The following is a 15163-nucleotide window of genomic DNA, read 5'->3' as shown; positions in this document are numbered from 1 at the left end:
ATAATGGTTTATAGTCTTTTGTGTTTTTTCTACTTTCCTTATCAGGTTTATAAAGTCTTGAGGGTGGACAGTGTAATCTTTAACTCCACTTAAGGGCCTTATTCATAGTGAACTAACAAATAGCTGTTAAATTGAGTGGAAAAAAATGATTCCTTGCAGAAAGAAAGGGGCATCTCGGGAAAGGGGGCAGAAGAGCCAATAAGGAAAGTCAACCAATGGTACAAGAAATGTAAATATTCGAAATACATAGTACAGGTATCAGATAGGACATGTTTATATAATATATAAAAGTATACATATGATATTCAAATATTTAAACGAATCATGATTTCAGAAATAACTGCCTACAAGAGAGCCAGGAAGTCCAAAGGTGTGCTCCCAGGCTCTTGCGCATAGGTTGGCACTCTGAGCCCTGTAAACACAATCAGGAAGAGCTGTTTTAGCAGTAAAAGCCTCATACCCACGCTTAGTGCAACCAGGAAGAAAAGTGAAAGAAGGAAATTGCAAAGACTGATAATAATAAACATGTCAAAGCATGGACACAGAACATACAGAACCAGGGTGGGCTTTCCTGCCTCGTTCAGAGTACTGCCTTCTCATTCAGTACCTGGTGTCAGGTCGTGTTGGTTTTAAGGCTTTCCCATGGACCCTGATTTGGTAGGGAAATTTCTCATAGCATAGCAGCGGTAGCCCCTCAAAGTAACCTGTTGTGGGGTTGGTGTGGGAGGAAGCTACTGGAATTCTTAGATCTTCTGCCTGTGCGCCCAACTGTGGCTCTGCATCTGGGGAGGCTCAGGAAAGGGCATCATCTGTCCCACAAGCTCATTGTTGCTCTTTGATGGGAGGGCCTTCACACTAGCCTCAGCTCTTCCTAAAACCTCATTGTGCTGTGCTATGCTTAGTCTCTCAGTCATGTCCGACTCTTTGCAACCCCATGAACTGTAGCCCACCAGGCTCCTCTGCCCGTGGGGATTCTCCAGGCAAGAATAGTGGAGTGGGTTGCCATGCTCTCCTCCAGGGGATCTTCCCAACCCAGGGATCGAACCCAGGTCTCCCGCATTGCAGGCAGATTCTCTAACATCTGAGCCACCAGGGAAGCCCAAAACCTCATTAATTCTTGAAACCCGACTCTAGTGTATTTGAGCCAACAGTAGAAAAGCTGTAGGTAGCAGCCTGAGGGGTACAGGCCAGCACTAGTGGCCTCTTTCCTCCCCCAGTAGACAAGTGTGTTCATGGGTAGCAAGGTTTCTTCCCTTCAAACAGGATGACCTTGGACATATACACCAAGGAAACCAGATCTGAAAGAGACACGTGCACCCCAATGTTCATCGCAGCACTGTTTATAATAGCCAGGACATGGAAGCAACATAGATGCCCATCAGCAGACGAATAGATAAGGAAGCTGTGGTACATATACACAATGGAATATTACTCAACCATTAAAAAGAATTCATTTGAATCAGTTCTAATGAGATAGATGAATCTGGAGCCCATTATACAGAGTGAAGTAAGCCAGAAAGATAAAGACCAATACAGTATACTAACGCATATATATGGAATTTAAAAAGATGGTAACGATAACCCTATATGCAAAACAGAAAAAGAGACACAGACGTACAGAACAGACTTTGGGACTCTGTGGGAGAAGGCAAGGGTGGGATGTTCTGAGAGAACAGCATTGAAACAAGTATACTATCAAGGGTGAAACAGATCACCAGCCCAGGGTGGATGCATGAGACAAGTGCTCAGGGGTGGTGCACTGGGAAGACCCAGAGGGATGGGATGGAGAGGGAGGTGGGAGGGGGGATCGGGATGGGGAACACATGTAAATCCATGGCTGATTCATGTCAATGTATAGCAAAAACCACTACAATATTGTAAAGTAATTAGCCTCCAACTAATAAAAATAAATGAAAAGAAAAAAACAGGATGACCTCTATGGCCCATCTAAGGCCCCCCAATGCCCCATGAAAGTTCTACACATGATATGTATATAGAAGTAAGCAATTGGCAGGAAGGGAAGTCACCAGGAGGGGTGCCTGTCAAAGAGTGAGGGCTGCTGATATATATAGCTCCCTTACAAGGAGAAAACCATCAAGCTCATGCATTTCAAATCTAAAAGCCAAAGTGGACCAAGGACATCTCCTTCACTGCCTTCAAAACAGCACCCATTTTCTTTGAGCTTCCAGCAATTTTATGAGACAAGCTACAACGAAACATTTTTTTCTTTCTTACCGAACACCATTTGAATGAATCTGCTCTCTGCAGTGCCAAGGATTTCAAGTATAGTTAATTCACATTAACTAGGTCCAGCTGACAAGAGTTGGTTCAACCGAATCATAAAGCATATTAAAAGAAATTCAGTTTTATTACCTTTAGGAATCTAGTGGGACTCTGCTAATAAATTGTTCCTCAGTATAGGTCTTAAGGGAAATCTGTTTTAATGAACAAATGAGAATATTTTCTAATTCAGTCCGTCAATTGTGTATCTGGAAATACTTGAAATGCTTGCTCTTGCTTATATGACAGGATTTCAGTTGAACAAATCCCGTGTTTAAAAGTTGTATAAGATGAACTACCCAAGTTGGTATTTCTTCACAAATTAGTGCAGTCCCAATTAACAAAGCAATGAAACGAAGCTACTGTACTCAACACTCAGAAGGAACACTTAGCTTTCGTATCGGCTATTCTTCCGGCTGGGGTAGGTGGCAGGGGGGGGTCTCTATTCTTTCAGATTTTGTAACACACACTCCTTCCTCTCTCCCCTCCTTCCTCAAATGTTTATTAAGCAACTAGTATCTGTGAGACACTGTGCCAAAGACCAATTAGAAATCAACAATCTCACAGTCTAGAAAGACAGACAACATGAACAAGTATTGTCAAGTGCTGCCTGTACAAGAATTGCTCTATGAACAGAGGATGGTGGGGTTAAGAAGGGACCATCCTGAAAGCATCAGGAAGGCTTCAGGGTTCAAAGGATTCTTACAGTGGAAGGGGTGTGTGTGTATGTGTGTGTGCGCGCGCGTGCACGCATGCATGGCAGACAAGGAGGGGAAGGGCACTGCATAAGGAAGGAATGCCCAGGCATGAACGTGTAACATGGTATGTGCAGCAAACTGCAAATAATATGACAAGGATGGAAATGACCACAGATGGGATGTTAGGGGAGGAGGCAGCAGCAAGAGGGGTTTCCCAGCAAGGCCAGGCTGGAGAGGTCAGCTGAGGTCATATCACAAGCTCCCCGACATTGCCTGCCCAGGTTCTACCTCCTTCATGAAAATACAAGCATGAAATGATAGACATAGAGGGTCCAGATCAAGGGAGGGGCATGGGCTGGCTGTCCTCAGTATTAGGTCCATATCACGACTGGAATATCATATTTAGGAAGATGGGGGCATCAATGAAGTGGAAGGGTAAATTTGGACCCTATTGCTTCACCCTGTCACAGGCAGAAATCTAAACTTGTGATTTCTTAATTAGAAAATGGTGACAGCATATGTGTTGGTCCTTTTAATTCCAGGCAAAACCAAGCAACAGTGCACCAGTGACTCACCGGTGAGACTGCACTTAAAATACAACAGCCTCAGAGCCAAGACCAGCCTGGTGAAAACAGACTTCAGGACAGTATGGAACTGGGCACTGGGCAAGAAGCCTGGAAAAACACACTCTGAGCTGTTAAAGATGTAGAGCCGGGGCTTTCAAGATCTAGAAGACCAATGGGAAGGGGCTTTAGAAATAATATGTAAGCTATATGGCTTATCAACTGCCACAGAACAAGCCATATGAAAACTTAGTGGCTTAAAACAGTTTATGTCTATGACCCTGCGCACTGACTGGTCGGTTCTTCTGGTCTCCCTTGGGCTTATGCAGCTGCAAGGGTGAGGTGGGGAGTGGGCTCAGCTGGGACATCTTGGCCGGCGGGGCCTCTCTCTCCTCACAAGATCTTTCATCCCAGGCTCCTTCGTGGCATGGCAGTTTCAAGTCAGCATCCCAAGAGGGTGAAAGTGGTAGCGTCCACTGTCACGTCAAGTCTACCACATTTTATTCGTGAAAGCACATCACAGACAGAGCACCTACAAGGGCTGGGGAAACAAGACACTGTCTCGATGGATGAAACAGTGAAGTCACAGTACAGAAGCTTATGCACTCTACCGTAGAGGACTGGGTGACATGGCAAAAACACCCGTATGATGTGGGGTGAGTGCAGAAGGGCTGAAAAGCAAAGAAGACCTTCCCCGGGCTCCTGACTGTGCGGAGACAGAACACTGGGAAAACTGTGTGGACGAACCTCTGCAGATTCAGCTGAAGCCTTCAGAGTGCAAGTGAGAGCGTAATCTAACAGAACGGCTAGATGGGGCCGCAGAGAGCCCTGTATCAGTGGGGCTTACTGCCCACCCACACGCCCTAACTCTCCCATAGAAGTCACTTTTAGGGAGGTTTGGTTCGAGAATGGTAATCCGCCGAGTAATAGTATAACCTCAGGACATCCCTGATGGCGCAGCGGATAGGAATCTGCCTGCCAATACAAGGGACTATGGGTTCGATCCCTAGTCTGGGAAGATTTCACATGTCACGGAGCAACTAAGCCCGTGTGCCACAAATACTGAGCTTGTGTGTTCTAAGACCTATGAGCTGCAACTACTGAGCCTGTGAATCTACAGCCTGTGCTCTGCACAGAAAGAGCCACCGCAATGAGAAGTCAGCGCACTGCAACTGGAGAGTAGCCTCCACTTTCTGCAATTAGAGAAAGCCATGAAATTAAAAGAGGCTTGCTCCTTGAAAGAAAAGTTATGACCAACCTAGACAGCATCTAGTTAAATACCTTTGATAAGGTAATTGTCAAAGGTGGGTATCATTTTCCAGTTTCAATGCACTTTCACAATATGAACTCCCTGGATCCTTATAATCATGATGATGAAGCTATCTTACACTTAACAATGTTCCAAGTACTGTTTTATATCTTTTGCATATATTAACTCATAAATACTCATAATAACCCTAGAGGGTAAGTACTGTCATCAATTGAAAACTGAGAGACAAAGAGGCTTAGGAACTTCCCGAGGTTAACATGGCTAATAATTAGAGGAGCCAAGATTTGAGTCCAGGCACTTGGCTTCAGAGCCCATGCCCTTAAACCCCTGTACTATTCTGCCTTCCATTATATCAAAGGAGGAAACTGAGACAGTGGTTTGGTGACTTGCCTGAACTCACCCACCGTCCCACTACATCAAAACTAGAAAACAGAAGGAAGTTCCTTCTCCTCTAAGTCAAGACCTATTACAGTGTGATAGCTGAGCTTATCAGCCTTTTCTATCATAAATGATTTTCCCAAGGGAAAGAAATAAAAAGGATGAGAGGTGGAGCCCAGAGTGGGAGGCCAAAGGCAGTACTAATTCTGAATCTACTCTAACACATGCTACCCTATAGCTAGGGAGATGAAAGTGTAATGCATTTTATACATGTTGGTATTTTCCTTGAGAAGACAATGGCTACCCTTAAGTATAGAAGCAGAGGAAGGATGAAGCTATGAAAATGGGAACTCTTAGTAAACTGACCCCAGAAACTAGTTCCCAGGAAAAGGGGTTTGGCAAAGGGAGAGCCCAGGGAGTTTATGCTTCCAGTGCCAATGTACAAAGGCACCAGGCAGTGTGCAGGGAGCAAGGACACAAACACATTACTTTGCTCTCAGATGTCATTCACCCCCACTCAACTACTGCCCCGGAAAAGGCACTTCCTCTCCCCAGTGCCTGCAGTAGAAGCCCAGTCTGTTGCTTACCCGTTGAAGGCCTCCCTGAGAATGCAGTTGCCAACTTCCAGGACCTATCAAATGGGCTATCCCCTCTCTACCAAGCCCTGGTCCACTCCCAGGCTTAACCCAAGTTAACCCATCCCATCCCCTGGGATGCTGCAACTCAGAAACTCCTGGCTTAGAGTGGCAGGGTTGTGGAAAGGCTAGACTCTCTAGCTCTGGCCAATGAGAACAAACTGTTTTATCAAGACTAGGTCTCTCTCATCTCCAAGTCTTATCATCATTGCAGATGTTTTCCCCCCTAAGTCCTCCATGGTCACTTAGGATTCAGAATATTGTCAATTCCTCTGTGAACTGGTACAGTATCTGCTCCTGAATATCATGACATAATTGGGTTAGCAGATCTATTTCTGGCCACCAGAGAAACAATAGTTCAGGGTGGAAAAGGGGAAGGATAAAACTATCCCTTTTCATGGATGGCAAGACTACTTATGTAAAAATCCTAAGCAATCTACAAAAGAACTTCTAGAACTAATACGTGAGTTTGGCAAAGTCACAAGATAAAAGATCAACATCCCCAAATTAAAGGTATTTATATATACTAGTAATATACAATCAGAAACCAAAATTAAAAGATGAAATAGGGGAATAAAAAGCTAAATATGATGCTTGGGGCTTCCCCAGTGGCTCAGCAGGTAAAGAATCTGCCTAAAATGCAGGAGACACAGAAGATGAGGGTTTGATCCCTGGGTCGGGAAGATCCCCTGGAGGAGGAAATGGCAACCCACTCCAGTATTCTTGCCTAAAGAATCCCATGGACAGAGGAGCCTGGCAGGCTACATACCATGGAGTTGCCAAGAGTGAGACACCTAAGCAACCAAGCACAAAGATAATGCTTACAGTCCTCAGTGAACTTTCATATCCACCTAAGAGGAGGGAACGAGGGAGCTTTGTGAACACCTGTATTCTCACCCCACCCAATCATGAAATGCTCTTAGGGAAGGGCAGTTCAGTTCAGTTCAGTTCAGTCGTTCAGTCGTGTCCGACTCTTTGCGAGCCCATGAACTGCAGCACGCCAGGCCTCCCTGTCCATCACCAACTCCCAGAGTCCACCCAAACCCTGGTGATGCCATCCAACCATCTCATCCTCTATTGTTCCCTTCTCCTCCCGCCTTCAATCTTTCCCAGCATCAGGGTCTTTTCAAATGAGTCATTTCTTCCCATCAGGTGGCCGAAGTATTGGAGTTTCAGCTTCAACATCAGTCCTTCCAATGAACACTCAGGACTGATCTCCTTTAGGATGGACTGGTTGGATCTCCTTGCAGTCCAAGGGACTCTCAAGAGTCTTCTCCAACACCAAAGTTCAAAAGCATCAATTCTTTGGCGCTCAGCTTTCTTTATAGTCCAACTCTCACATCCATATGTAACCACTGGAAAAACTATAGCCTTGACTAGACGGACCTTTGTTGACAAAGTAATGTCTATGCTTTTTAATATGCTGTCTAGGTTGGTCATAACTTTCCTTCCAAGGAGTGTCTTTTAATTTCATGGCTGCAATCACCATCTGCAGTGATTTTGGAGCCCCAAAAAATAGTCAGCCACTGTTTCCACTGTTTCCCTATCTATTTGCCATGAAGTGATGGGACCGGATGCCATGATCTTAGTTTTCTGAATGTTGAGCTTTAAGCCAAATTTTTCACTCTCCTCTTTCACTTTCATCAAGAGCCAACTTTGAAAATAGGCTTTTCAGGTGACTGACTCCAGAACCAATTCGGGAGCATCTGCATTGCTTGGGAGCCCGTCAGAAATGCAAATTCTCCCCATCAGTGGAATCAAACTCAGAAGGTAGGATCTAATGTGTTTTAACAATCTATTGTACTTTGTTCCAGACAGCAACTTCTGCAGTTCATTCTGGGCCTGTGAAAAAGCACACAGGCAGCTGAAGTTTGTAGCGCCCTCTGCTGGTGCCCATCTGCAAAGGCCGACCTCTGAATTAAAAACAAGGCACTTCAAACTAGTTTGACAGCCTGTGAAGTTTTTTATTCAAGTGAAAAGAAAAATCCTGTTTCCTATTACATCCACTGTGGCTTCATCCCACTGTAGCATTTCTGAGCTCAGAGTGCATTCTCCTATGGCTCTGCTGAAGTTTTCATTTCCTTCTGCATCCTTCATTTTTCCATGCGGTGAAACTGTCCCCAAGGCCAGGCAAGTCGCCCCATAAAGAAAAAGGTGGGTGGATGACGACTTCCCTGCCTTAGCCCAAGGGCAATGTCACTTTCACTACAATGGCTGAGTGGGAGACAGATATGAGTCTCTCCCCTAAACAAAACCAAAATCTCTCAATGGCTTCCTATAACACTGGAAGCAAAAATCTAGTTTGCACCAGGGTCTTTGAAGCCTTCATGATTAGAGCCCTGGCTACTTCTCTAAGTTCATTTCTAATCACCCTTTCACTTCTTACTCTTAAGCCAAACTGGCCTTATAATTATTTGGAGAACATGCCAGGCCTGCCCCAGAGGCCAGCGCAGTTGCTATTCCCTCCCTCCTAGATATCCACATGGGTCCTTCCTCATTTTTTTCATGCCTCTGTGCAGGTCACCTCTGCGGGCCTTCTAATGCCATCAACAAATGCCATCAATAACAAATGCTTCATTTCTTTCATCATGTGTGTGTGTGTGTGACAGAAAGACAACACTACTACTTTTGGCTAAAGTCAATTCCCACCAGCTGAAGACCACAGAAACACGTTAGTCAAAGTTAGTTTTCTAAGTTAAACTCCCTGTAGCAAGAGAGACTGAACAGCATGCAGAAGAGTGGAGAATCTCAGTAAGAGGGTTTTAGGAGGGACTTGTACAGGATTTGGGCTTATGTTAGGCGATGTTACAAAGGGTTCAAAAAACAAGAAGGGTGCTATTTCAGACTGAGTGTTTTCAGAAAGCTGGAGCAATACAGCATCTTAGTAACTAGTTTTCTTTTTTTCTCTACACCAAGGGGAATCTTAGTTTCCCCTTGTGGGGATCTTAGTTTCTGACCAGGGATCAAACCCATGCCCCTTACAGTAGGAGTGTGGTCTCTTAACCATTGGACCACTAGGGAGGTCCCTCGTAGTTACTAGTATATCAGGAAAGCGGGGTGTATTACTATTTTGTGGTGCACAGTATTCATTAAGGCTGAATTATGACTGAAGAAGGCCCTTCATGCTCATGCAGAGTCCTCATCTGCTGTTGATGTTCTGTAACATTATAATCAGTGAAAGTGTTAGTTGTTCAGTCATGTTTGACTCTTTATGACCCCGTGGACTATAGCCTGTCAAGCTCCTCTGTCCATAGAAATCTCTAGGCAGAAGTGGAGTGGGTTGCGATTCCCTTCTCCAGGGGCTCTTCCCGACCAGGGATCGAAACCGGGTCTCCTGCATTGCAGGCAGATTCTTTACTGCCTGAGCCATCAGGGAATACCACTGTAACTAAGCTAACTGACAGCTAACAGGGATGCTCTTTTTTTTTTAATTTTTTATTTTTTTTTTATTAGTTGAGGCTAATTACTTTACATCATTACAGTAGTTCTTGTTATACATTGAAATGAATTAGCCATGGATTTACATGCTCTTCTTTCTCATATATTTCATGGTCTGGAAAGTATGTGTCCTGAAGGCAAGGACTTTATTTTGCTTAGCACTGAAGCACAGTGCTTAAACATTATTTGGCATACAGTAGATGTTCAATAAATGTCGGATAAATATTCTTTCAAAACATTTTCCATACCTCAGGTCCAGCACATCTACAGTGCAGCCCTATATCTGGGACAGGTAAATTTGAGTCCTTGGAATGTCTCATAAGTGGTGGTAGAGACAACAGCAGCCGCTGGTGGGCAGATAAGTAATAAGTTACATTTTATAGAAATTTAAGACAAGGAGACCATCTGGATCCTCTGGACTGTCCCTAAGACCAGATAGGACTTAGGTTCCATCAATTCTCAGGGAAGATCATTACCATGAAAAAAACCCTACTCTCAAATGAGAAAAGATGCCAAGTTAAATACTATGCTACAAATAAAATGAAAGAAACCCTCAACTTAATGATCATCTTTCTTTTCCCATCCAACATCTTATAGCCATATGTCCTATATTTTAACAAAATATAGGACATAATCTGTGATTTAGTTAATGTTCCAGAAAGATTTGCATGCTAATAAAGTTGTCACCATTCTACCATTTCCTTATTATACTGCAATTTAAAAATAATTTTGCAGCTTGTTTACACAGAAAGGGAATTGAGGTACCATTTTTAAACCTATCAGGTTGGGAAAAATACAAAAGTTCAATAGTATTTTTAGCAATAGTGTGGATCAACAGACAAACTCATAGTGGAAAAATAAACTGGTACAACTTCTGTTGAGGTCAATCTGACAACATCTAACAAGACTTAAAGTGCACAAAACCTCTGACCCAAAAACTTTCCTTTTAGCAATTCTACAGATAAACTTGTATGCAGGTTAAGTAACCTGTTATTAACTGCAGCATTGTTTGAATAGTAAACAATCTAAATGTCTATCTCTCAGGGAATGAGTAATAAATTACAATATCTATGCAATGGGGAGAATACTAGCTTTACTGTTTTCCTGCTAAACACAAAAAATTTCCCAGAACATCAACATCAGACAAGATATGAGACCATGACAGATCAAGTGAAAACAAGACTATTTAGCAATGATGTCTGAACACATATAAAAACATGAATATTATTGTAGCTGCAAACATGATCAAACATCCCTCTATCCTGGCTGATATGAGTGGCTGCTGCTTCTTCATCAACTAACATTAGCCTCAATTCATTCCTCCTGCGTACTGTTAGGATTTATTTTAAAACACACAATCAAAGAAGTGCTCCAGCATCCTGAACACATCTAATCCACAGCAAATATGAGTTTCCTTAAAACTTTCCCATTAAACCAACTAATCTAAACCCCAATCTGATAGGTTCTTTCCAACACACTCCAACTGAGATGCCCTGTAGTTCCTGATGGTGTGTGTTCTCACTCACTGCAATGAGCAATAAGCTCTATTCATTCAACTAAGGTGTGTCCCTAGAGGGGAAGGCATTGGCACATGTGAAGCGAAATAAGCATGGTGCAAAACCATGTATGTATGTGCATATATATGTATATGGTACAATTTGTATAAAATAATATAAAGCCAATTTAAAAAATATATTGTATGTGCATAGAAAACAGCTCAGGAAAAATTCAGTAAAAATGGTTGTCTCTTGGAAGAACTAAAGGCACAGGGGTGGGGAAGTGTCTTCAGTATACACAGTTTGTTACCATGTTCACAATTTATTTGCTTGAAATTAATAACTTTTAAAAATGAGAGTAAGAGGCTTCCTTGGTGGCTCAGTGGTAAAGAATCCACCTGCCAATGCAGGAGACATGGATTTGATCCCTGATCTGGAAAGATCCCACAAGGAGCACAGCAATTAAGTCTGTGCACCGCAACTATTGAGCCTGTGCTCTAGAGCCCAGAAACCACAACTACTGAAGCCCAGTCTCTGCAACAAGAGAAGTCACCACAATGAGAAGCCTGTGTACCACAACTAGGGAAAAGCACACACAGCAATGAAGACCCAGCACAACCAAAAGACGATTTTTTTAAAAAGAAAGTAAGAATCACAGGCACTGCTGTGGGATCAATGCTGAAGAAAGTTTAGAATGCTGCCTGGACAGTTAGGTGTATCACATTTCTGCATGTCTGCAGGTGAGATTTCCACCAGGTTCAAGTCCTCAAACTGCATCCTTACTGCCAAAATGCTCTCCAGCTAAGCCTCCAGAATCAACCTTTGTGGAAAAATAGGGTCAAATTTCATGTACTCTGACGTCTTATTGATGAAGGCAGCTGATGAGTCTGTTTATCAAAAAACCATTAGGTAGGCTCCCTGACTTTATACTACCAAGCAGCAGTAATCAAAACTGTGGTACTGGCACAAAAACAGAAACACAGATCATTGGGACAGGGCAGAAAGCTCAGAAATAAAACTAGTGTGCTAATCGATAATTAATCCATGACAGAGGAGGAGAGACTATACAATGGAGAAAAGACAGTCTCTCTTCAATACTAGTTTCGGAAAAACTGGACAGCTACATGTAAAAGAATGAAACAGAACACTCTCTAACAACATACACAAAAATAAACTCAAAATCAATTACGGACCTAAATGCAAGACTGGACATTATTAAACTCTTAGAGGAAACCTGTAGGCAGAACACTATGACATAAATCGTAACAATATCTTTTTGGATTCATCTCTTAGAGTAATAAAAATAAAATGATCAAATAGGTCCTAATTAAACTTAAAAATCTTTTGCACAGCAAAGGAAACCATAAATAAAATGAAAAGACAACACACTGGATGGGAGAAAATATTGGCAAACCAAGGGACCAACAAGCATTTAATCTCCAAAATATATAAGTAGCTCATGCAGCTTGATGTCAAAAACACAAACAACCCAATAAAAAAATAGCAGAAGATATAAATAGACTTTTCTCCAAAGACATACAGATGGCCAAAAAACACATGCAAAGATGCTCAATATCATTAATTGCCAGAGAAGTGCAAATCAAAGCTTCAATGAGGTACCACCTCAAACTGGTCAGAATGGTTATCATTAAAAAGTCCATAGATAATAAATGCTGAAGAAGATGTGGACAAAAGGGAACCCTTCTACACTGCTGGTGGGAATGTAAGTTGGCATAGCCACTATGAAGAACAGTATGGAGGTTCCTTAAAAAATGAAAAATAGAACTACCATATAACCCTGCAATCCCACTCAAAGGCATTTATCTGGAGAAAACCATACTTTGAAAATTTACACACACCCCAGTGTTCAGTGTAGCACTATTTATAATAGCCAAGACATGGACACAACCTAACTATCACTGACAGAACAGAAAGAAAACGTGGTACATATATACAATGGAATTTTACTCAGCCATGAAAAAGAATGAAACAATGCCATTTACAACAACATGGATGGACCTGGAGATGGTCATACTAAGTGAGGTCAGAGAAAAGACAAATATCATATGATATTAGTCACATGTAGAATCTAATTTTAAAAATGATACAAATGAACTTATTTATAAAACAGAAACAGAGCCACAGACACAGAAAACAAATTTATGGTTAGCCAAAGGGAAAGTGTGGGCTGCTGAGGGATGAACTGGGAGCTTGGGATTGACATACACATACTTCTATATATGGAAAAATCAATCAATATTCTGTTGTAACCTATATGGGTAAAGAACCTGAAAAAAAAAATGAATATACATATAAGCGAATCACTTTGCAGTACATCTGAAACACAATATTATAAATAACTATCCTCCAATTTAAAAAAATAGATACAAGTATTCTCTTTAGATTGGAATACAAGGCTCCTACAATTGAAATATGAACAGGCAGGTCAAGGTGGTTTTGTACCTCTGGCTCTCTTGGGGAGCCCTGTGAACTGAGTACATAACAGCATCTAAATATCATGCTACTCCAACAGAGGCCTTTCAGCTATCATCTGCTCTTTTTCTAAGTTACAGCTGAGGGTGATCACTGAGCTCCTCTGAGGCATTCTCTTATGACAGCACCATCCTCAAGTTTCCAGAGTTTGCTCCCACACCACTTATTTCGGGGCAGTTCAGCATTTCAATAGGTTAGGTGCATCGGCACAAGACAGACCATTTTGAATACAAAGTATATCATATCCTACCTTCACATGACACCAGCCAATAGCAGTGGGCAGCTCCTTTGTTTGGAGCCTTGATCTTCCCTGACTGGGGGACAAAGTCCTCCTACAAACTGTGCCCTGCCCCGGTTCGCCAACCTACCTTGGGATCTCTCTGGCCTTTCATCTCCAGTGATTTTCTGTGTACTTTCCATCACCTTTCCGGAGAAGGAAATGGCAACTCACTCCAGTATTCTTGCCTGGAGAATCCTGGGGACAGGAGCCTGGTGGGCTGCCGTCTATGGGGTCGCAGAATCGGACACTACCAAAGCGACTTAGCAGCAGTAGCAGCAGCAGCAGCATCTTCCCTCTCTCTTTTAGACTCATATTTATGCCCTTTACCAACTCCTGCTTCACAGAATTACTCATACCTGTCCAAACAATTTAGACCCTGGCAACAGGCATTCCTTTTTTTTTTTTTTGCCCCGCCCCACAACAGGCATTCCTAACGCTTCCATTTAAAATAAAATCATACACCCTGTCAACAATTTCCAAACATATTCTCAAATAAATCCAGTTTTTTGCATCAGTTAGAGCCCTCTAAACCTTTCATCACACCCTATTGGATTTATCCTTCAAAGAGGGTCCGGTTCAAGGTTCACAGGTTTAGTGAATTTTTCTTGGATCCTCAGTCCCCAGTGAGCCCTTCCTCTCCCAAGCTACAATTAAGAGAGTAAACTTGTCTACTGCCTCAGTGGTTTCCAAACATTCACTTCCATTATTCTCAACCCTTTTTTCAAGAGAAAGCCAACTAGGAAAGCCAAATATGTAAAACACCAACTCTGGATGAAAATGGTACAAGCTTCAACTCCCTTCCAGTACCCCTTATGTTCACCCAGGCAGTTTTAAAACTAATGCTCTATTCTGCCAATCAAAGTTGTTAGTTCCATTTTTAGGTCATCTTAACCTAAGATTAACTCCCTAGAGTACAGCCCTGTGTTACTGACCTAAATTCAAGTAACAGTTTAGTATGATATACCAGGTACTGAGTCATTAAGGCTATAATACTTTCATAACCTGGCTCTTAACACAGCCGATGAGTAGGCACGTCCCCCTTTCATTTTACACATAAGGTTAAGTGAAGCTGGTAGAAAAGGCCCAATTTAATCTGCAGCGGAGCTTCAACCCATACCTAGGTCCTCAGAGTCTAAATCCAGCACATCTTCCATTCTACCAAGCTGCCTCTCAGTCTGTTTTGGACAATTCTTTTCCAGAGTCCCCAAGATACCAGCTGGTGCCAGCACTAGAGAGGCTACAATTAGTAGTGATCATGAAGACAAATTCAGTTATGAATTAATAAACTCACATGGTCCTGTTGGAGAAGGAAATGGCAACCCACTCCAGTGTTCTTGCCTGGAGAATCCCAGGGACAGAGGAGCCTGGTGGGCTGCCATCTGTGGGGTCGCAGAGAGTCAGACATGACTGACGTGACTTAGCAGCAGCAGGGTCCTGTGACAATACTTAGTATTCCCAGAGTTGGCTCCCACGCCACTTAATGCGGGGCAGTTCAGCATTTCAATAGGTTAGGTGCATTGGCACAAGACAGACCATTTTGGATACAAAGTATATCATATCCTACATTCCCATTACACCAGCCAACAGCAGGGGGCAGCTCATTTGTTTGGTGTTTCCATGGCTCCTGAGTTG

The sequence above is a fragment of the Odocoileus virginianus genome, chromosome 7, assembly GCF_023699985.2.
Source record: "Odocoileus virginianus isolate 20LAN1187 ecotype Illinois chromosome 7, Ovbor_1.2, whole genome shotgun sequence".
NCBI lineage: Eukaryota > Metazoa > Chordata > Mammalia > Artiodactyla > Cervidae > Odocoileus > Odocoileus virginianus.
The sequence above is the reverse complement of the archived record's forward strand: the minus strand, read 5'-3'. Positions refer to the sequence as shown.